The sequence below is a fragment of the Tamandua tetradactyla genome, chromosome 5, assembly GCF_023851605.1.
Source record: "Tamandua tetradactyla isolate mTamTet1 chromosome 5, mTamTet1.pri, whole genome shotgun sequence".
In the NCBI taxonomy this organism is placed as follows: domain Eukaryota; kingdom Metazoa; phylum Chordata; class Mammalia; order Pilosa; family Myrmecophagidae; genus Tamandua; species Tamandua tetradactyla.
This window is the reverse complement of record NC_135331.1, coordinates 86,431,538-86,453,518: the sequence shown is the minus strand read 5'-3', so window position 1 is coordinate 86,453,518 and position 21,981 is coordinate 86,431,538. Positions and strand designations below refer to the sequence as shown.

The window sequence follows — 21,981 nt, the reverse complement described above, 5'->3', positions numbered from 1 at the left end:
ACCATATGTTTATCAACTTGTCTGTGGTGATGCCTTGATTTGGATTTTCTCTCACCTCAAAACCATGAACTAATAAATTCCCATTGTTTAAGCAGATCTATTGCATGGTATTTGCTTATACAGCAAAGGAAACTAAAATACCCCTTATGGTAAACCTATATTTAACTTTCTGAGGAACTGCCAAACATTTTTCCATAGTGGCTTCACCATTATACATTCCCACCAACAATGAACAAATATCCTATTTCCTCTACATCTTCTTCAACACTTGCTATTTTCCATTTCTGAAATAATAGCCGTTTTAGTGGGTGTGAAGAGGTATCTCATTGTGCTTTTCATTTGCATTTCCTTAATGGCTAATGATGTAGATGGAGCATATTTTCATGTGCTTTCTGGTCATTTATATCTTCTTTGGAGTGATCTATATTCAAGTTTTATGTTCATTTTATACTTGGGTGATTTGTTTCATTGTTCTTGAAGGGTAGGATTTCTTTATGTATTGTGGATATTAAACTATTATGAGATACTTGGTTCCCAGTTATGTTCTCCTATTGAGTAGGTTGTTTATTTACTTTCACGAAGAAGGTTTTACAACAATTTTTTTGTATTGTGAAATTTAACATATATACCAAAAAGCAAAAGTTTCCAAATACATTGTAACACGTAGTTATAGAAGAGATTTTAAAGGTCACTGTGGGTTACAGTTCCATAATTTTTGTTGTTTTCTTCCAGGTGCTCTAAGACATTGGAGACAAACAGAAATATCAATATAATGATTCAGCAGTCATACTCATTTGTTAAATCCTATCTTCTCTGTTATACTCCTCCTTCTCTTTAAATAACATCTACCATCACCTTTGATCTATCTCCTACTCTTTAGGAGTATTTGGGCTATACTCATTCTAACTTTTTTACCTTGGAAGGAGCTGTCGATAATATAGAATAGGGGGATGGAACTAGCTGATGTTCTGGAAGGGCTGGCCCCTCTGCATTTCAGAACTTATATGGTCCAGGGACCCATCTGGAGGTAATAGGTTTCTGGAAGGTCATCCTAATGCATGGAACCTTTGTAGAACGTTAAACATTGTCCTCGTGTGTTTTAGGATTGACAGGAATGGTTTTGGTTGGGGTTTGACAAGTTATGATAGGTAGCAATGTCTGACTGAAGCTTGCTTAAGAGTGACGTGCAGAGTAGCCTCTTGACTCAGCCACTGATACCTTATTTGTTACACTTCTTTTCCCCGTTTTGGTCAGGATGACATTGTTGATCTCATGGTGCCAGGGCCAGGCTCTGAACTCTCCCACATTTTTGATGAGCACTTTTGCCAGTTAAGAAATTCTTGTCTGGCATTTTTTGTCTTACAGTGCTTTAAATATCTCATACCACTACCTTCTCACCTCCGTGGCTTCTGATGAGAAATCAGAAATAGTCTTGTTGAATCTCACTTGTTTGCAATAAATTGTTTTTCTCTTGCTGTGCTCAGAATTCTCTCCTTGCATTTGATTAGCATATCTCGTAGAATAAGTCCTTTAGGATTTATTCCGTTGGTATCATTGTACTTCGTGGATATGTAGATTTGTATCTTTCATATAAGTTAGCAAATTTTGACCACTATTTCCTCAAATATTCTTTCTACCCTTTTTCCTTTCTCTGTTCTTTTGGGAACATCCATGAAGCATATATTTGTTTGTCTTTTAAATTAATGTTTATTTCATCAAGTAAAGAATACACATAGTTTGTAAACTCACGTAGCTATGGAAAGGCTAAACAGCACAATCCAACACATATGTTTTTGTGCTTCATACTCTCATTCAATTACCTGAGACCCTGCTCAATTTTTTCCGTTCTTCTCTCTATCTGTCCTTTCTTTTGTAAGATTTCAGATGTCCTATCCTCAAGTTCACAGACCCTTTCTTCTGCCTCTTCAAATATGCTGTTGCATGCCTCTAGTATATTTTTAATCTTTCTATTGTACCTCATTCCAATAAGCTCTGTTTTATTTTTTCATGTTTTTCAAATTATTCTTATATTCACCCACTATCTTCTTAATATCCTTTATCTCTTTTGCCATATGTTCCTTCATCTTCTTGAATAGGTTTACATTTGTTCAAACATCACCAATTGTTCTCAATCCTGTGAATTATCTAAAGTTTGAATTTGTTCTTTTGACTGGGCCACATCTTCCTATACCTTAGGATGGCTTGCAGCTTTTTGCTCATGTCTAGGTACCAGGTTTTCTCGGTAAGTTTACTCTGAAGGTCAGTCTCTCTCTCTCTCTCTCTCTCTCTCTCTCTCTCTCTCTCTCTCTCTCTCTCTCTCCTCTCTCTCTATCTCTCTCCTCTCTCTCTCTCTCTCTCTCTCTCTCTCTCTCTCTCTCTCTCTCTCTCTCTCTCTCTCTCTCGTCTCTCTCTCTCTCCTCTCTCTCTCTCTCTCTCCTCTCTCTCCTCTCTCTCTCTCTCTCTCTCTCTCTCTCTCTCTAGCGCACGCGCGTGCACGCCTTAAGGTTTTCTTTTAGATTTGATTTATGCTAAAGCTCTTCCTTGACAGTAGGTGCAACTTATTCTATACCTTTAAGGTAGCTCATATTTAATTAATCAGGTTATTTCATTCTTTTCCAACTGTTTTTGGCCCTGGATATGTGGTACAATTTTTTAGATAGCACTATTTGTGCAATTGTTTCACGCCCAGGAGAAAGGTTCTTTCCTTTGTCCTCCTCCGAGGATGTTGATCTGTTCTCTATGATTTTTTTTTTTTTTTGGCATGGGGAGGCACCGGGAATTGAACCTGGGTCTCCAGTATGGGAGTTGAGAAGTCTGCCTGCTGAGCCACCGTGGTGCACCCTTCGCTATGTATTTTAACACTCCTTTCATTATGTCTAGCTGCTTCTCCCCAGAGAGCTGATTCTGGGAAGAAGATTCCCACAGAGTGGACCTGCCCAAATCAGTTCTTCTCTGTCAAACAGGCCCAGGGACCCACAAAGGGGTGCAGATCAGTTCCAAAGTGCCCTGGTGAGGAGACCAGGAAGGACCCCAGTCTTTTTTATGGTTCCCAGAATCTGTGCTTTCCTGGCCTGCCCAGCAGATGGTGGTTCAGTCAAGTGTTCCCCGTGGTCCTAAATTGGTCCTTTGCCTTTTGTTCTCAAATGGCTCTGCCCCTGCTGAGGTGTGGCTGAGGCAGAGGCTGTCAGCTCCTTTAGGAAACTGTTGTTGAGATCCCAGACCTGCCATTTGAATTCTCTAATCAAAAGCTGCAAACTGCTCTGACAGGCCTCTCCCTTTTCTTGGGGAAGCGCTGCCCTTCAGCAAACTGTTCCCTGCTGCCTCAAAGGGACTGTGTCTCTAAATTCACTCCTGCTTCCTCCCCTTTCAGGTGTGGGGTTGAAACACAGGCTGCTGGTTGCTTTCTGTCCTGGGCAGGCTAAACCTGCAGATGTCCTTAGAGCTGGAACCAGGCTATCTGAATTAGCTGAACAAAGCCACAGCTGGGGCCCAGCCATGCTATCCACCCCACTGACACCTGGCAATCATTCTTAGGAAAACAGAACTTTACTTTTCAGCCAGGGAGTGGTTCCCAAAGCAGCCTGGCACACCTGTGGGGGATGAGCACTGGACTCCACAGTGTGGAGAGGTCTACTCAGGTCTTCACCACAGTTTATCAGTTTCTTCCTTCTGCTCTTTCCTGGGTGGTGGACAGTGTCCTTCTGGTCTCTGGAGCCCCCAAACAGTGGCTTCAGACAGTTTCTGGCTATTTACTAGCTGCCCTAGAGAACGAAACTAGCAGTCCCTATTCCACCATCATGACTTGCTGACACCCCTGCAACTTTTAGGTCCCTAATGATGCTGCTGAGTTTCACAACACCCACAGCTTAGGACACCGTTTCATATCTTATGTGGCTGGGCTGGGCCATTTCAGAGATTTCCCTTTGATTTTCCACACTATGGCTATCCCTCATCCACAGACCAGGGATCCAATGTGAGATCCCTCCACTGCCGAGGATATCAAAGTCAATTATGCTCTTGGGGAATGGGCTGAGAACCACCACATAAGTCTGGGCACCCAGTGTTCCATTGTAAGCTGGGCTTCATTCCAATTTCATTGATTACTTGCCCTATCTCAGCCCCCATTGTAATAGAACGTGGTGAGCCTGTCGGTATTTGGGAATAGTGTCAACCCAAACCCAAATGTCCAATAATCCTCAACATTTCTGTTTATTCTCCTTTCCACAGTGAGCTATCCCTTGAGTAAATGGTGGTAGACCGCTTTGCAGAAAGACAGGAGAAACGGTCACAGCACTCATGTGCCATGGTTTACAGGGACCTACCTCTTCGGGATATGATTCAGCCAGGGATTCTGAATCTGAAAATTGGATCAGGTCTGAGAACTCAGCAGGAAAATCATGAATTTTTATGGAGACAGTCACCCTCAGCCTCATGCTCAATTCTTCTCATTATTTTTTTAATGGTAAACCTTAAGCAGCCCCCTTGTTGGCCATGCATCTTTTGGCCCAGAGACACCCTGCCCTATTAACCTTCTCCACAACAACCTGAGATCAAGTTCCTTTGCCTGCTCCTCCAGGGTTGTTATGGTAACTGTGGCCTCCTGGTTTCTGGGGATTAGGTGCCACCACTTGGCCTCTAGTTCTTCACAGACCTGACCATCCTCATGTACAGTAACTATCCTCATGGATGGTAACTCTGTAACCACCTTCCTCTACCCTCATCACCCGCCTTCAGAGAACAAGACCTCAAAATTTGCTGTGATGCCTTCTCTCTCAACAGCCCATTCCTGATGGCTTTGGGAAAAGGTGTGTCCTCTGGGTCCTCTCATGGAACTTGGCCCTCTCATGGGTTTTCTGGCCTCATATAATATATCCACACTTGCCTCAGCCTCTTTATTACATCCTCCAACATCTGCCAGGGCAACTGACTCTTATCTACTTGATTTTCCAGTCTACACAGAGCCGCCCCAGCACTGAGTTTGCCCCAGGCTCTAGGACCCTTGATAAACATGTGTCCGAAAAAAGTGCCCAGGTGGCTGGTGCAGATCGGTGGCTAGTACAGGTGGAACAAGTCTCATCTCCCCAGTTACAGATTGCAGCACGGGTCCCTGGTACAGAATTCAGACACATTCCTCAGAATGCCAGGTTTAAGTTGTAGGTTTTATCAACACCAGTTTCTTGAGATGGAAGATGTAGTGATGATGAATGTAAGATCCATTGCTGATCTTGAAGATGATTGCATAATGATATAGCTTTCACAATGTGACTGTGTGATTGTGAAAACCTTGTGTCTGATGCTTATTTTCTACCTTATTGACAGATGAGTAAAACATATAGTTAAAAATAAATAACAGGTGCAACAAATTTTAAAATAAATTTAGTAGATTAAAATGCTAGTGAACGATGAAAGGGAGGGACAAGCAGTATGATATGTATGAATTTTTTCTGTTGTCTTTTTATTTCTTTTTCTGAATTGAGGCAAATGTTCTAAGAAATGATCATGATGATGCATATGCAACTATGTGATGATGTGAATTACTGATTATATATGTAAAACGGAATGGTCATATGTTAAGAATTGCTTGTGTTTCTTTCTTCTCATATTTTTTAAAAATTTAAAAATTAAAAAAATTAAAAATAAATAAATTTATTTTTAGACTGAAATGCTGGTCATTGGTGAAGGAAAGGGGCACGGGGTATGATATGTATGAATTTTTTTCTTTTTTCTTTTTATTTCTTTTTCTGAATTGAGGCAAATGTTTTGATAGGTGATTGTGGTGATGAATATACAACTATGTGATGATATTGTGAGTTACTGACTATATACTAAGAATGGAATGATCATATGGTAAGGATGTTCGCTTTGTATGTTGTCATCTTTTAAAAATATTTTTTAATTAAAAAAATGCGTATACATAAGTTTAGATAGAATTCAGGCTTAAAATGAAAGCATCAGTCCTCAGAACCATTTTTCCTTACCTCTGACTCCACTTCCGACTTCCAGGCTGTTTGTTTGGGTTTCTTGTTTTAACTGTTTTTTTCTGATTACATATTTTAAATAATAAACAAATATTTTCTTGGGGTAAAAAAAAAAAAAAAGCCCATTGCTGAAATGGGGGCTTATGTCCGCTTGTTGGAATACAACAACCTTGAAGGCATGATTTCTCTTAGTGAGTTGTCCAAAAGGCATATTCCATCTATAAATAAGCACACTCATCTGAATTGGGAGGAATGAATGTGTGGTTATCATTAGAATAGATAAAGAAAAAGGCTATATTGATTTGAAAGAAAAAAGAGTTTCTCCAGAGGAAGCAATAAAATGTGAAGACAAATTCACGAAATCCGAAACTGTCTTCAGCATTCTTTGTGATGTTGCTGAGGTTTTAGGATACACCAAAAACAAGCAGCTGGAGAGCTTGTTCCAGCCGACTGCCTGCATCTCAGATGACAAGTACAAGAGGCCGGATATGGTGCTATGATGCATTTAAGCATGCAGTCTCAGACCATCTCTTCTGGAGAGTTTAGATTTGAACGAAGGTGAATGGGAAGTACTCAATAGCAATATTAATAGGCGTTTGACCCCACAAGCTCTGAAAACTAGAGCAGATATTGAAGTGGCTTGTCATGGTTATGAAGGCATTGATGCCAATGAAAGAAGCCCTGAGAACAGGTTTGAATTGTTCCACAGAAACCATGCCCACCAAGATTAATCTAATAGCTCCTCCTCGATATGTGATGACTACAACAACCCTGGAGAGAACGGAAGGTCTCTCTGTCCTCAATCAAGCTATGGCTGTTATTAAAGAAAAGACTGAGGACAAAGGGTTGTCATCAGTGTTCAAATGCAGCCCAAAGTGATTACAGAACAGATGAAACCGAACTTGCATGGCAGCTGGAGAGGCTTGAGAGAGAAACTGCAGAAGTGGATGGAGATGATGATGCAGAAGAAACAGAAGCCAAAACTGAGGATTGACTTTGTGGGAAACAGAGACCAATTTAAGGAACATAAAGCAGGACTTCCAGCTGTGCAGTCTGAGACTTGAAAGTTTTGCATTATTGAAAACTTCAAAACAAACATTTTTAATTTCCAAGTAATTAAATGTTTAGCAGACTGTAACATGAAATGTCCTCCTAAATGTCAGCTGTTTCAACAGTAGCTTCAACAGATTGAGCATTTTTTTAAGGGAGCAACCAAATTTCACTGGAGACAGATTTAAGGTAAAACAATCCTTAAACCTGACCTGTGATTTCCATTTCCAATGTGCATAAACTGGCACCCCTTGGTAGTTCAGTGCCTCTACGGAGTTTACCAGGGGCACCCGCAACAAACAATCCCAATCCTCTATATAAAATACACTCAAGCAAAAATTAAATAAATTTCTATGATATTAAAAAAAAAAAAAGAAAGAAGTGCCCACAAACCAATGAGTTTCTGTTTATCCAGGCTGACACTGGAGGACTCTTAATCAAGAGCCCTCAAATTCCAATCCATATGTACTCTTCTGGTTCCTTCATATACATCCTGTCAGGTTTTAGATGGTAGCCGACTGAAAAATCAGAGAAACTGAGTCCGAGTTAAAAACGTTTATTGTCCCAGGGCAAGGTTCCTGGGTCTGGGTGCTCAGGGTGCGGGCCAGGGAAGTCGCGCCCCCTTATGAGCAGCAGGGTTAGATATAGGCTAGTTACTTGGGGTGCTGACGATGCCTACAGGGCCTCCTGTGGTAGGTTAGGAGTTTCACGCGCTTTAGGGCGGGGGGGGGGGGGCCAGGGGGGGACATAGTTACGGGCTGTGCGCAGTGGGGGTCCTTTGTTTGTCAGGGCAGGTCCTGATTGGCTGAGTTTGAACAGCTGTATGCCCAGATGTTCAAGGGTTTATTTTGGGTGGGGGCCTTCTAGCCAGAGGCTACCAGTCCAGGCCTTACACATCCCATCTAATTCCTGGAATTATTTAGGTGTCAAGTCTATTTCCCCCTTGTGGGATGGGATACGGGGGTGGCTGCATGGACTGGGAATCAAGCCTGAGTCTCCTCATGGCTGGCGAGCATTCTACTGCTGAACCCCCATGCACCCCCTAATTCCACTTTATTAACTCCACTGCTTCCCCACCAGGTTGTGCTGGGATTTAACCCTCGTTATTGAACTGGCAACCAGGACAGGAGGAGAAGCAGGGCCAAAGTGGCATAACTGTTTCACCACGGGGGTGAGACTTCCGCAGCATCTCCCAGTATGGTGGAAGTGCTAACTTGATTAGAGAAGGGGGAGTCTGCTCTGCATGCCCAGAAGGCTGGGAGAATAACGATCAGCATAAACCTGTTCCAGTTTGCAAAATCGTAGCCTTTCCCCACCAAGGCTCACAGTTTCACATCACAGACCTGCTTTGATGAGCACTGAATGTTTCTGGAGGTCTATGGCCCTACAGTTATATGTTCAGCCTGCCAGACCACACTTTCTACCCTTCGTCATCAGATGATGAAGGCCTCTTGATAAGCTCCTGCAGAGGCTCTCACACTTAACTAGCATCTGCTGGTTAACAACCTCTGGTTCTCATTTTCCTTCTATAGAGCAGCAATACAACTTAGCAGTAACCAACTCCACCGTCTTTGTAGGCAACCACTCTTGTCATTTTTCAATCGTTTTTATCATCACTTGCCTCAGCATTCCCCCACAACAGAACATCTTCTCAGATACCCATCAGTGAAATCCTTATCGGATGAACTGTCCCCTTGTGCCATGGACTCTCTGAGTTCCCCTACCAATGAGGAGGTGTCCTCTTGCCTGCAAGGCAGTGAGTGAGCCAGTCCCAAATCCCCACCTTTCTGCCTATTTTCCTGGAGCACTCGTGATAATACTTGTGTTAGTGAGGTTCCTGACACCCAAATACTATGAAACATGCAAGAATTTTATTTGGACAAGCACCTGTGAGATTAAATGGGATACAGACAGAGAAAGCTGGGGAGCCATCAGACTCATTTACAACAGTGCCTTCAAGTGAAGAAGAGAGAGGAGGAAGGTGGGTTGCAAACATCCAAATGCAGGGCAGGAAAATTCAGTAAATGCATCTAAGTCAGCCTTCAGTGGAGGTACAGTCCTGCCTTAGTTTCCCTGTTGTTCTCAGTATTTGGCCGGAAGAAGCCCAAAGGAAGTATTTTAGTTTCCTAGGCTACTTAAACAAATACCATGAAATGGTGTGGTTTAAACAATGGCTATTTTTTTGTTCATGGTTTTGAGGCCAGGAAATTGTCCAAATGAGGGCATCATCAAGTTGATACTTTCTTCCCAAAGGCTGGAGTTCTGGGACTGGCTTCCAGCAAACTTAGTCCTTAGTTTGTCACCTGGCAAGGCACATGGTCTCTCCCCCTCTATTCCAAATTTGTTCATTTCAGCTTCTGCCTTCCCCATCTGTGGCTCTCTCTCTTTAATGTCTGAATTCATTCTGTTTATAAAGGACTCCAGTTACAGGATAAAGATCCATTCTCAGAGAGGTGGGCCACAAGTTAACTGAAGTAACCTCATTGAAAGTTCCTACATACAAGAGTGGATTAAATTTAAGAGCGTATTTTTCTGGGGTGCATACAGCTTCAAACTACCACATTCCTCTCTGTGAACCCCAAAAGACGTGTTCTTCCTATATGCAAAATAAAGTCATTCTATCACAACATTCCAAAAGCCTTAAGTGATTTCGATAAACAGTGCTAAGTATAAACTGTCATCAAAATCGGTTGTGGTTGTGGTTCTCTGTGGCATAATTTCCCTCAGTCTGTGGACTTGTGCAACCTAGAGAACAAGTTATCTGCCTCTAAAATACAATGGAGGGACAGGACTAGGATAAGCATGCCCATTCCTATCGGCATAAATTGAAAGGAAAATAGAGCTTACAGGTCACAAACAATTCTGAAACCCTGCAGGACATACTCCATCAGATTTACAGCTATGAGAGTCATCGATGGAACCATGTTTTCTCCTCTGACCCTGATGAAACAGCAGCCCCACCCCTTCCAAATGCGTGCCCAGGCACCACCTGTCCTTGAACACTGATGGGAAGGCTCCACCCTCTCTGAGCCTCCAGATGTCTCCCAGGCTCTGCTCAAAGCATGGGAGTGGCGGCCAGACTCTGCACAATCCTCAGGACATTTGCTCCAACCTCTCCAAAGAATGGGCGGCAGTATTCTCCCTGGACAACAGGGCAGAAGACGCGCTCTCTCCAAGCACTGGGGCAGACTCACCCTTTCCACACACAGTTAGACCTGCTATCTTGGCCCCATGTCTGTCTCCATCCAGACCTCATCATCCACGGTCTTGCCCTTTAAGGGAGGGAAATGATGCCTGGAAGATGGGCTTCCTGGCCAGGGAGCTACAGGGTTTAAGACTCTGAGGTTTGGAGTAAGTTGCCCCAATAAAATCCCAGGGTGATTTGAACAGTGAATAACAATTAATATTTGCAAAGTCCCTTTGCGGGAATGGCAAGAGATTGGGAAAATTCAGCTTCCCCATTTGGAGAATTCCTGTTTTTCTGGCAAGCAGTGAGGACAACCAAATCATTAGGCTAAGCCCTCAATCTTGGGGTTTGTTCATATGAAACTTATCCCCACAAAGGATAGGCTAAGCCTACTTAAAATTAGGCCTAAGAGTCACCCCCAGAGAATCTTTTCTGCTGCTCAGATATGGCCTCTCTCTCTCAGCCAACACGAAATGCAAACTCACTGCCCTCCCCTTCTCTACATGTGACATGACTCCCAGGTGTGTAAACCTTCCTGGCAAGGTGCAATAGTAATCCTAGAATGAGTTGGGACTCAGCGTCAAGGAAGTGAGAAAACTTCCTCAACCGAAAGGGGGAAGAGCAAAGTGAGACAAAATAAAGTGTCAATGGCTGAGAGATTTCAAACAGAGTCAAGAGGTTTTCCTGGAGGTTAATCTTACCCATTATATAGCTATCACCTTCTTAGTTAAGGTAAATTGGAGAGGCTGGAGGGAACTGCCTGAAACTGTAGAGCTGTGTTCCAGTAGCCATGTTCCTTGAAGATGATTGTGTAATGATACAGCTTTCACAATGTGACTGTGTGATTGTGAAAACACCCAGTCTGATGCTTCCTTTATCTATGGTATGGACAGATGAGTGAAAAATATGGAATAAAAATACATAAATAATAGGGAGAGAAAATGTTAAAATAAATTGAATAGAAGGAAATACTAGCGGTCAATGATAGGAAGGGGAAAGGGGTATGTATGTATGTATGAGTGTTTTTCTTTTTTCTTTTTATTTCTTTTTTCTGGAGTGATGTAAATTTCTGAGAAATAATCATGGTGATGAATATACAGCTATATGATGATATTGTGAGCCATTGATTGCACAATAAGTATGGAATGTTCATACATTAAGAATGTTCACATTGTATGTTGGTTATTTTATTAATAAAAATTAAATAAATAGATAAATAAATAATAGAGAGAACAAATATTAAAACAAATTGAATAGATTGAAATACTACTGATCAATGAAAGGGAGTAGTAAGGGGTGTAGAAAAAAAAATAGGGGGAACAAAGTTTTAAATATATTGGATAGATGGAAATACTAGTGGTTAACAAGAGGGATCGGTAAGGTATAGTATGTATGAGTTTTTCTTTTTTCTTTTTCTTTATTTTTCTGGAGTGATGCAAATGTTCTAAGAAATGATCATGGTGATGAATATACAACTATGTGATGATATTGTGAGCTATTGATTGCACACCAAACATGGAATGTTCATGTATTAAGAATGTTCATGCTTGTATGTTGGTTTGTTTTATCAATAAAAATTAAGAGAAATTCATTTTTTAAAAAAAGGCTCTGAGGTCTGACCCCCCAGCAGGGCTCCAGGACCACCGGGCAGAGCCCATGTGACTCCAGCCGTCCCATGACCACAGCTGTGGAAACCAGACGGGAGCTGCAAAGCGTCTTGCAAATGAAGGGGATTTCTAAGGTAATGTATATTTGAAAATGTCATTCAAAATGTTCTAAAGGTTGTACAGCGGAAAGTCTCCTGTTTCCCAGGCTCATCAAGAACTCTGTTTCTGCCAGAGTTGAGCGTTACCATTTTCTCATGTAACCCCCCTGAACATTAAAAAAATAATAAAACGTACAAATATTGTTGTTGATACTCCAAGAAGGAGCACAGAAAAGAAACAGAGTAGAAGTATGTGCTTCTACCTTTCTGATATGCTCGCTCGCTCTGGAGTTTCCTTTAAGACGTTGAGGGTAGGGATGGAAACCTCAGAGGCAGAGCAGGTCCCAGCGCTCTCCCGTCCTCTTCTCCCGCCCCACCCCGAGCCTGGCGCCTGGAGCCCGGGGCTGCTCAGAGGCTCTTCCTGCCTCCACTGACGTCCAGCCCCCGGGTGAGCACCTCTGCAGGGCTCAGGGCACAGCCTGTTCTCTCCCGGGCAGGATCCTGAGCAGAGCGGGGGAGGGGGGGGCGCGTGTGGCCCTGGGGCTGAGGATGGATGACCCCAGCTGTTCTTTCCACCTCCTCAGCCAGGACCTCCCCAGGGTCTCCCTCAGGTCCCCGCAGCTGGACAAGGTCAAGTTTGGGTTCTGAAGTATTGCCCAAAATCAACGCTGAAATGGATATTTTTCCCCCTTGAGTGTCCTGGGACTTTGGCCTCAGGGCAGACTGAGGTCTCCTCACAACAGTTGGTTCCCAGGTGCTGCGTGGACTCAACACGTATATTGGGTGCCCCATACCCACCCCTCAGCTCCCGGGATGGGACCGAGGCCTCCTGAATCTCTTGTTTCTGCAGCTGCTTCTGGAGGGGCAGCACCTCCTCCCAGGAACCTGTCCGCTGAGTGTCCAACCACGGTACCTGAGGCGTTAGGTCCAAGACAGATGGGCAGCTCCTGCAGAAGAGAAGAGAGCAAGGCTTTAGGGAAAACAGGGGGTTCAAGGCCAAAAAGGAGAGGAAGAAGCCAGGGAGGGGAGCAGCATGGAAAGGGCTGGTTCAGGGCAGCCTGTGGAGTCGTGTTTAGAGAGGGGTTTCCAGGGTACTGGGCACAGGTACCCAGGCCGACACTACAGGACCAACCCTGGACCTGAACTTTTGGGAGTTTCCAGGGTCCCACTCCCTGCACCAGGATGTTACTAGCCTTGTCTGGCCACCCAGCTGGGGAGAACAGGAGGTGACTGCTTTACTTCTGAGGGTTTGCCCTGAAGTGTCTTGTATTTTCTGACTTGGCTTCTTAAAACAGGCGTCATTTGGGAACAGTCAAGCCACATGAAGCCGCAGGTGGAGGGGAGCCTAGACACCCCAGCACACAGACCCAGGGGACTCCCCACAGGCAGCGCCAATGGTAGCCCTGCCCAGAGGCCTCTTGGTGGCTCTGGCCCATCAGGCCTGGATGCTGCAACCCTAGCCCATGTCTCATGGCACAGGACAGCTGCCCAGCGGTGCCTGTCACCCACTGAAAGAGACACAGGAAAACCTTGTTTTCTTTTGGGATTGTTTGGGATAACCCAACAGTTGATAATGGGAATATGTGCCATGTAATTCACTATTGGTATTATGTTTTTATTTACTGTCTGTCTTTCCTGTCAGACTGTAGGCACCGGGACAGCAGGGCTTTGTCTGTCCATCTAGGCTCCTCAGGCCTGATCTCTGGATGAGGGGATGGCAAGGTCACACTGCAAAAGTGCATGTGGGATGTGAGAAACTGTTTAGCCATCTCTGGAAAAAGAAACCTATACAGTATGTTGGAAAATGATAGGATATATAGAGGGGCTAATTGATGCAAAGCAGAATTTTTGTTCAAGAAAATGGATGAGGCAGCTCTTTTAAATAGGGTGGTCAGGGCAGACCTCAAGAAGGTGACATCTGCACAAACATGAAAGAAGTGAGGAACTGAGCTGTGCAGGTATCTGAGGAAAAGCATTCCAGGAGGGACCTCCACACATATCACAGTCCTGCACGGGGCCAGCACTAAAGCTCCAGTGGGAAAGCAAGTGGGGTCACCTGAGGACAGACTTTCTTGATGCAGTTGTGGGGATCTGACTCTTTTCTGCCCAGGTTTTTGGAAGTCCTGGGGGCTAGGGAGGGGGAAGCACTGATGTGTGGAGAAAGACTGGGATCTGGAGTGGAGAGGCGGGGGTGGGGTTCTGCCCTTACCTGATCTCTCTGCTCTCCCTCTCTTGCATCTGTTTCCCCAGGGTCCTAGTGACCTGACAAGGGCCCTGAAGGCCATCACACCCTTGAGTGGCCCAGCATTTGGCTCCTCCCTGCCACCAACACTCTGACTTGGCTGTAGGAAGGGAAGGAGTTGACCCTGATTCAGGACTCAGGGGAACCTGATCTGGAGGGATGAAACTTCCCAGAGCTGGGCAGCTGCAGGGTCCTCCCCAGAAAGGAGCTGAGGTAACAACTGCCTGGTGGAGCTCCTGGGCCTGTAGGGGCCCCTCGGTGTGACCTGGGGTGAGGTGTTGTCAGAAGACAAAGGATGAATTAGCTTTGAGCATATCAGAAGCAAGGTCTTCCCAGGCAGGGTAACATACAGTGTAAGGCAGTTGGTACATGTGCCAGTTTGAAACCATTATGTACTCCCAGAAAACCCACATGTTAATCCTTATCCAATCTTGTAAGGGCAGTCATTTCTTTAGCTCTGATCCAATATTGTAGGGTGGAAACTTGATTGGATCAAGACCCACCTGGAGTGGGTTTAGTCACAGCTCCATCTAATCAAAACCTCACACCCCAAATCGAGTATGTCACATCTTCATGGAGGTAATCCAAGTATGTATCAACACTTTGTAAGCGGGGCAATGTTCTTCAGGAGGCCGTGTATGCTCTGAATCAGTCCACTCTCGTAGCCAGGATTCATCGGTCCAGGAATCAAGGAGTAGAAATGGCAGCGGCACCACTCACTATTACCCCTAGTGATCCAATGGAAAGATTTTGCTTTCTGTTCCTGAAACCTTATGTTCTGCTGGTCTACAGATCTTAGTTTCAAAAGGAATACTTCCACCAGAAGACACAACAATGTTTCCATTGACCTGGAAGTTAAGCTGCCACCTGGCCACTTTGTGCTCCTCATGACTCTGAATCAATGGACAAAGAAAGGGGTTACTGTGCTGGTTGGGGTGATTGATCCTGACTATCAAGAGGAAATAGGGTGCTTGCCTTAGTGGCACATATACTATAATTGGAATTATACACAGACAATTAGCATGGTCCCTGCACAAGGATGACATGCAAATTCATGAAAGGGAAATAGGACTGGAATTACACAATAAAGATAAAGAGTTTTCCTGCAATAGAGGAGATCTCCTATGGTGTCTTTTATTTACTACCACTCCCTGCGATTAAACTCAATGGAAAACTGCACAACAAAATCCAGGCAGGACTACCTATGGCCCAGAAACTTCAGGGATGAAGGTTTGGTCATGCCACCAGGCAAAGAACCATGGCCAGGTGAGGTGTTTGCTGAGGGAACATGGAATGAGTAGTGGAAGAAGGTAGTGATAAATATGAACTACCACCACGTGATCAATTACAGAAATGAGGACCGTGATGGTGTGAATATTTCTTCCTTGTTTTGTTATGAGTATATTTGTATTTGTACATAAAGGAAATATCTTTGTTTTCTTCTCTATCTTATCCCTTTATCATATGACATAAGTTGCACTGTTTGTGCCATAGTATTTAAGTTCTAGGATATCAAGTTCAAGAGTGAATATTACCCAAAGACTTGCATTTTATTCTGGAGAGATTTAGTGGATTTCTGGTAGTATGCAGGATAGTTGAGTATTGTTAGGCAAAAAAATTTCTGTTACTGCTTCTCATTTAGAGATTAAGTATAGTTTAATGTGATGTGTATAGGTGCCAAGTTAACAAGGGGTGGAATGTGATGGTTAGGTTCAGATGTTAACTTTGCCAAGTGATGGTGGCCAGTTATCTCCCCAAGCAAGTACTGGCCTCAATGCTACTGCCAGGACATTTTTTGGACTTAAATCATTAGTAAATTGATTATGTCTATAGCTGATTGCATCTATAATCAACTAAAGAGAGTGTCTTCCGCAATCAGTTAAAGGTTTTAAAAGGAGAAATGGTGACTTCAATCAGAAGAGACAACTTTTATCCCTACTTTTACCAGTTGACTTCTCCTGGAGAATTCATCGAAAACCTTCATCAGAATTTCCAGCTTGCAGCCTGCCTTATAGAATTTGGATTTGTGCATAGCCATTGTATAAATTCTCATTATTTACAGATAGCTTCTTTTCCCTCTGTTTACCTAAAGAACCCTAGCTAACTCATGTACCTCCACCTTCACTACTGGAAACTAATTTCCCTCTAACCTCTTTCTTTCCTACTATTCCTTCTGCCGCAGCCCCAACATCTCACCTTTCTCTCTCTCTCATTCTCTCTCTCTCCACTCTCCTACCCTCCATGGAGTAATGTCTTGCTTCTGCATGGATCAGCTCTTAGTGAGAGTCTGGGCTCTATCTGAGGTTTTCAGAAGGAAAGGCTCACAGTCCATGGCTTGACAAGGAACATGGGCACATTGGAAGGGTTGGGAGTCATGATGAATGAAGATGGCTCCACATCATGATTTTTCTTCTCAAGTTTCATGGAGCCATCCTTTCCCCATGATGTTGCATAATAGAAGAGCAGCCACAATGGGGACATTTTTGAAGTAAAAAACAATAATAATAAAGGTATTTCCTCTCTCTGTTGGACTTTTTCTTCTTGCATTACTGATTAATGTCTGTGGTATATGTTACACTGATTTTTTTGAAAGTTCAAGAGTTTCTCGATAGGGAAGTTCTGAACTTGAACATTTTCTTTTCAGAGGGACTCCAAACACCAGGTAAGAATTTTATTTATTTATTTATTTTTTAACATGGGCAGGCACCGGGAAGTGAACCCAGGTCTCCAGCATGGCAGGTGAGAACTCTGCCACTGAGCCACCATTGCCCACCACACTAACGAAGAATTTTAAGGACATTCTAACAACTGGAGACTTGAAACAAATGATTTCAAGAAAGGGTCAAAGCATTCATGGACAAATAGCCAGTAATTTTGGCTAGTAAAACTTGTGCTTAATAAATTATGGCGTGGTGCTAAAGTCAGAAGGACTTTTTTCCTTACCATTTTTATTTCAATGTAATTTCAACCTTAGAGAAAAGTTGAAACTTTTGTAGAAGGAAATTTTATATACCCTCTCCCCCAAATCACCAACTAATAACAGTTTGCCACATTTACTATACATGTAAGGATTTGATAGGAAGTTGTATGTATCACTTCCCCTTCTCTCTTAAATATTTCAGTGTGTTTTCCTAAAAATAGGCACATTCTTTCATAATCAGAGCACAATGATTAAAATCAATACTAATGTCCTTACTCAAATTTCTCAAATTATGTCAACAATGTCCCTTACATGAATTATCTCCAGTCTGGGATCTTGTCCAGGAACACACATTGCATGGATTTATCTGTATCTTTAATTTCCTTTAATCTAGAACAGTTCCTCAGACTTAGTCTTTCAGGACCTTGATATTTTTGTAGAGCAGGCCATTTATTTTGCAAAGTTCTTCAACTTAAGTTTGTCTGATGTTTTCTCTTGGTTTGATTCAAGTTACACCTGAGGTGAGTGATGCCTTTGGGACAGGAATATTATAGCAGTGATGCTGTCTCTTTCTCAGAGCTTCCCATCAGGAGCCCATGAAGTCAGTTTGGCTCCTTAGGTGAGGTTAGTTTGGCCACTTAGTTAAAGCTGTGACTTCCAGGTATTTCCACTGTAGTTACTCTTCCTCCTTGAAACTGAAAAGTGACTTGTGACAAGATATTTTGAAGTATGTAGATATTGTGTTCTTGACCAAACTTCCACCTAGACATTTTTATGGATGATTCTTGCCAATACCAAATATTATTATCATGGTCACAAAACAATGGTTTGGAAACTCCAGTCTTACATTAGCTGGCATTCTGCAGTAAAGAAAAGCTTTCCTGTATTCCACACTTACTGATTTTTTGTGCCCAGGTAAAATCAGTATGCATTAGTGAATTTTAATTTAATTCAATGAGGTATAACTGAAAGGTTTGTTTTATATCCTGATTTGTCACTTAATTGCTTGTGTGAACTTGGACAAGTCACTGAAAATCTATATGTCTTAGTGTCATTCTGTAAAAGAGCAAAGAGTAAAAGCTCTTCTGTAGAGCTCTTGGGGAGGTCACCTCTAATAGGCACAGGAATGGACCAGCAGAATCTCTGATACTGAATTATTGTTCATGTAGACTTCAGGCACAGCATGCTACCTCCTACATCAGGTCTTACACGAAAGTTCAATGACTTGTCAGTCACCCCAGGCCTGCCAATCTTGAGTGCAGTGCAGAATTAAAGAAGGCATCATCACCACACTCTAGCCCAGTGAACCTCCAAAACAGTGAGTCCTGATTTTCACTTGCACCTTTCTCCAGGCATGCCCAAATTGTAGACACCAGACCAGAAATCTCAAACAAGAGTTTACTCAACGCTGAGGATACCAAAAGGAAATAATCTACAGAGCCATGACATTAGGCTGTCTACATTCCATATCATTAGCTTCTATCCCTTATATCAGGGATTGTCAGGTCCTGGTCCAGGGACCCCCAGTGAGCTGTGGGCAAGGATCACCTTCTCATGCACAAACCATAAAAAGTTAGATGTGTAATGAAGGGCTAACCCACATGCATTAGCAACAAAAATGTTTTTTATTAAATGAAAGAACAGAATAAGTGTGCAAATTTACATGGGGAAAAAGTTTAAAACATTCCTGAAATTTACAAAATGGATTGGGACAAATGGAAGGACATAGAATTTTCTTGGAAATGAAGGCTAATTACAAAGTTGTCTCACAAAGTTAATTTCTACATTTCACACCACCTGATGTAAACAGCAACAACTTCTTTTTTCTCAAGTTAGATAAGTTGGTAAAGTTTATGTGAGAGAAAATGACTAAGTAAGAATAATCAGGAAATCCTTGAAAAAGAAGACCAAATTGTAGAGTGGGTGTCTAGCTTTGACAAGGTAAAAATACTTGATAAACTCCATGTCATTGAAACTGTGACACTGGTCTATGGGTAGACAGACCAGTGGGACAGAACAGCAAGTCCAGACAGAGAGCCACATGCACAGCAACTGGTCCTCACTTCATCACTTTAACTCATCCCTGGATGTCCTGCCACTAAATGAAAAGCGTTAAATGAAAAAAAAAAGGTTTCCTAATAGTAAAACTTACAGTGTATTTATACTGACATATATTCATAGACCATCTTTACAGGCGGAAAAAGGTATCAGTGGGGCTATGAAAGCAAGTTTATATAACTGATAAAAAAATTTAAAAGAAAACAAATGAAATCTCCCACAAAACTTAATGTACTGAAGGTTCATTGAACTCTCTAAAGTAGGAAGGATCATCTTGACAGTGGATGTGTTAGGTGAACAAGGAGTGCGAAGGAGTCTCAAAACCCCCTATTTTCCTGATGTGTAATAATTTCCCAGAATGTGCAACTGATTCAAGATTTTCTGCATCTCTCACTATTTGTTAATATTGCATATACAGTGGACAAATTAACTGTAACACCTCTTTTTTCCATAATCTCCGTCATGATGTCTCTCTATCTTATCTTAATCATCACTGCCAGAGGCTTGTCTTCTCAACCAATTTAGTGTTCTGTATATCATCTCCATTTTTTGTTAATTTATTAAAAGATGCAATTATGCTAATAAATGCACTTTACGACATAAATTTTTAAATGTTCATAAGTGGTGTTTTCATTGTTCTGCACTTCTAAATGTTTTGTTATTTCCTGCTTTCAACCTTAGATTGTGGGGAATGTTTCTTTTCATAAGTTTCAACACAAATCACTTGGTGGGGGCACTTTTTTCAGTATCTAACTTCTTTATTGCATTGAAATTATAGGATTCTGTATGAAATAAAGTCTTTAATTCTGTTGAGACTTATTTTATGGATTAATTCTTTGAAAGAGAGAAGGAAGAAGGATATTAAGAAAGAAGGAAGGAGGGAGGCAGTGAGGGAGGGAGGAAAGGAGGGAAGAAAATAAGTAGGTAGATAGATAGATGATAGAGACAGTTTTATTGGTATTAGCAAGTCTTCTATAGCCTAATTTATTTTGCAGTTGTAGTTCTTGAGGTTCACACAATACAAAATTTGTAATTTGAAGGTGTACAGTTTAATGGTTTTTAGTGTATTCACAATGTTTTGCAAAGCAACAATACTATACCACCAGGAAATTTCATCATCCCAAAAAGAAACCCAAACCTGTTAGTGCCTATACCTGTGTTGCAACACATCACCACACTGTTGTGCCCTGCACCGTGCCTTGCATCCTGCTCCACATCCATCCAGCAAACACAAGGCTTTAGACTACTGAACAAAATCAACTTCCAAAGTAAACCAATTAATATGTTTACATGCTGTGAAGACAGAAGATCACTAAGCATATCATGAGGCAGACAGATATGGTCCAGCCTAAGACCAAATTAAAACACCAGAGAAGACACAGATGTTGGAACAACTAATCAAGGATGTTTATATAACTCTACTAAATAAAATAAATGGAATGGCTAATGACATAAAGAAGATCAAAAAGACACTACAAGAGCATAAAGAGGAATTTGAAAGAGTAAATAGAAATATAACAGATATCACTGAATTAAAGATGCTAGAGCTATACATAAAAAATATGCTAGAGATACACAACAGCAGATTTGAAGAGGCAGAAGAAAGAATAAGTGAACTAGAAGACAAGACAACTGATTTTGTACACTCAAAAGAGCAAATGGCAAAAAAGATGGAAAATTTGAAATGGACCTCAGGGAAATGATAGACAAAACAAAGCAAGCAAATATAGGAATTATTGGTGTCCCAGAAGGAGTAAAAAAAAAGAGTAAAGGGCTAGGAAGATTAGTTTAGGATATAATGAAGGAAAACTTCCAAACCCTTATAAAGAATATAAATATGCAAGTCAAAGAAGTTCAATGAACTCCAAATAGAATAAATCCAATAGGCCTTCCCCAAGAAGCATACTAATCAGTCTGTTAAATGTTGAAGAGAAGCAGAAAATCATGAAAGTGGCAAAAGAAAAACAATCTACTACATACAAAGGAAACCACATAAGACGAAATTCAGACTACACAACTGGCCCTATGGAGTTAAGAAGGCAGTGGTATGATATATTTAAGATCCTTAAAGAGAAAGACTTCCCGTCAAGAATTCTGTACCAAGTCAAATTGTCCTTAAAAACTGAGGGAGAGATTAAAAGTTCACAGACAAACAAATCCTGAAAGAACTTGTCAACAAGAGACCAGCTCCACAAGAAATACTAAAAGGAGTTCTGTCCACTCAGAAAAAAAAGGCAGGAGGGGGAGTTCTGGAGAAGGGCACAGAATTGAGGAATACCAGTGAAGGTAACTTAAAGGATAAAAAGAGAAAGGTGGAAAAGAATATATAGATCTCACAAATAAAATCCAAAAGATAAGATGATAGATTCAAGAAATGCCTTTTCAGTAATAACTTTGAATGTTAATGGACTAAACTTACCAATTAAAAGACATAGATTGGCAGAATGGATTAAGAAATATTATCCAGCTTGCAATTACTGCTTGTAAGAGACTCAATTTAGACATGAGGTTACAAACAGATTGAAAGTGAAAGGATGGGAAAAGATGTTCCACGCAAGTTGTAAACAAAAGAAAGCAGAAGTACCCATACTAATATCAGACAAAATAGATTTTAAATGTAAAGACATCATTAGAGACAAAGAAGGACACTATATAGTAATTAAAGGGTCACTCACCAAGAAGATATAACAATCATAAATGTTTATGCTCCCAATCAAGAAGCCCCAAAGTTCATGAGAGAGACATTGGCAAAACTGAAGGGAGTGATAGATGCTTCAACAATAATAGAAGGAAACTTCAATATGCCACTCTCCTCTATAGATAGAACAACCAGACAGAAAA

The 21,981-nt window shown here is 41.8% G+C and overlaps 1 non-coding gene and 1 pseudogene across 1 annotated transcript; both read left to right on the top strand.

The window, feature by feature from the left end:
• Positions 1-5,137: 5,137 nt before the first annotated feature.
• LOC143682593 (eukaryotic translation initiation factor 2 subunit 1-like) lies at positions 5,138-6,972 on the top strand (annotated as a pseudogene).
• Positions 6,973-15,129: 8,157 nt separating this feature from the next.
• Positions 15,130-15,236, top strand: LOC143685387 (U6 spliceosomal RNA). The gene has a single exon (XR_013176627.1). It is a non-coding gene; the product is annotated as a U6 spliceosomal RNA (small nuclear RNA).
• Positions 15,237-21,981: the final 6,745 nt, after the last annotated feature.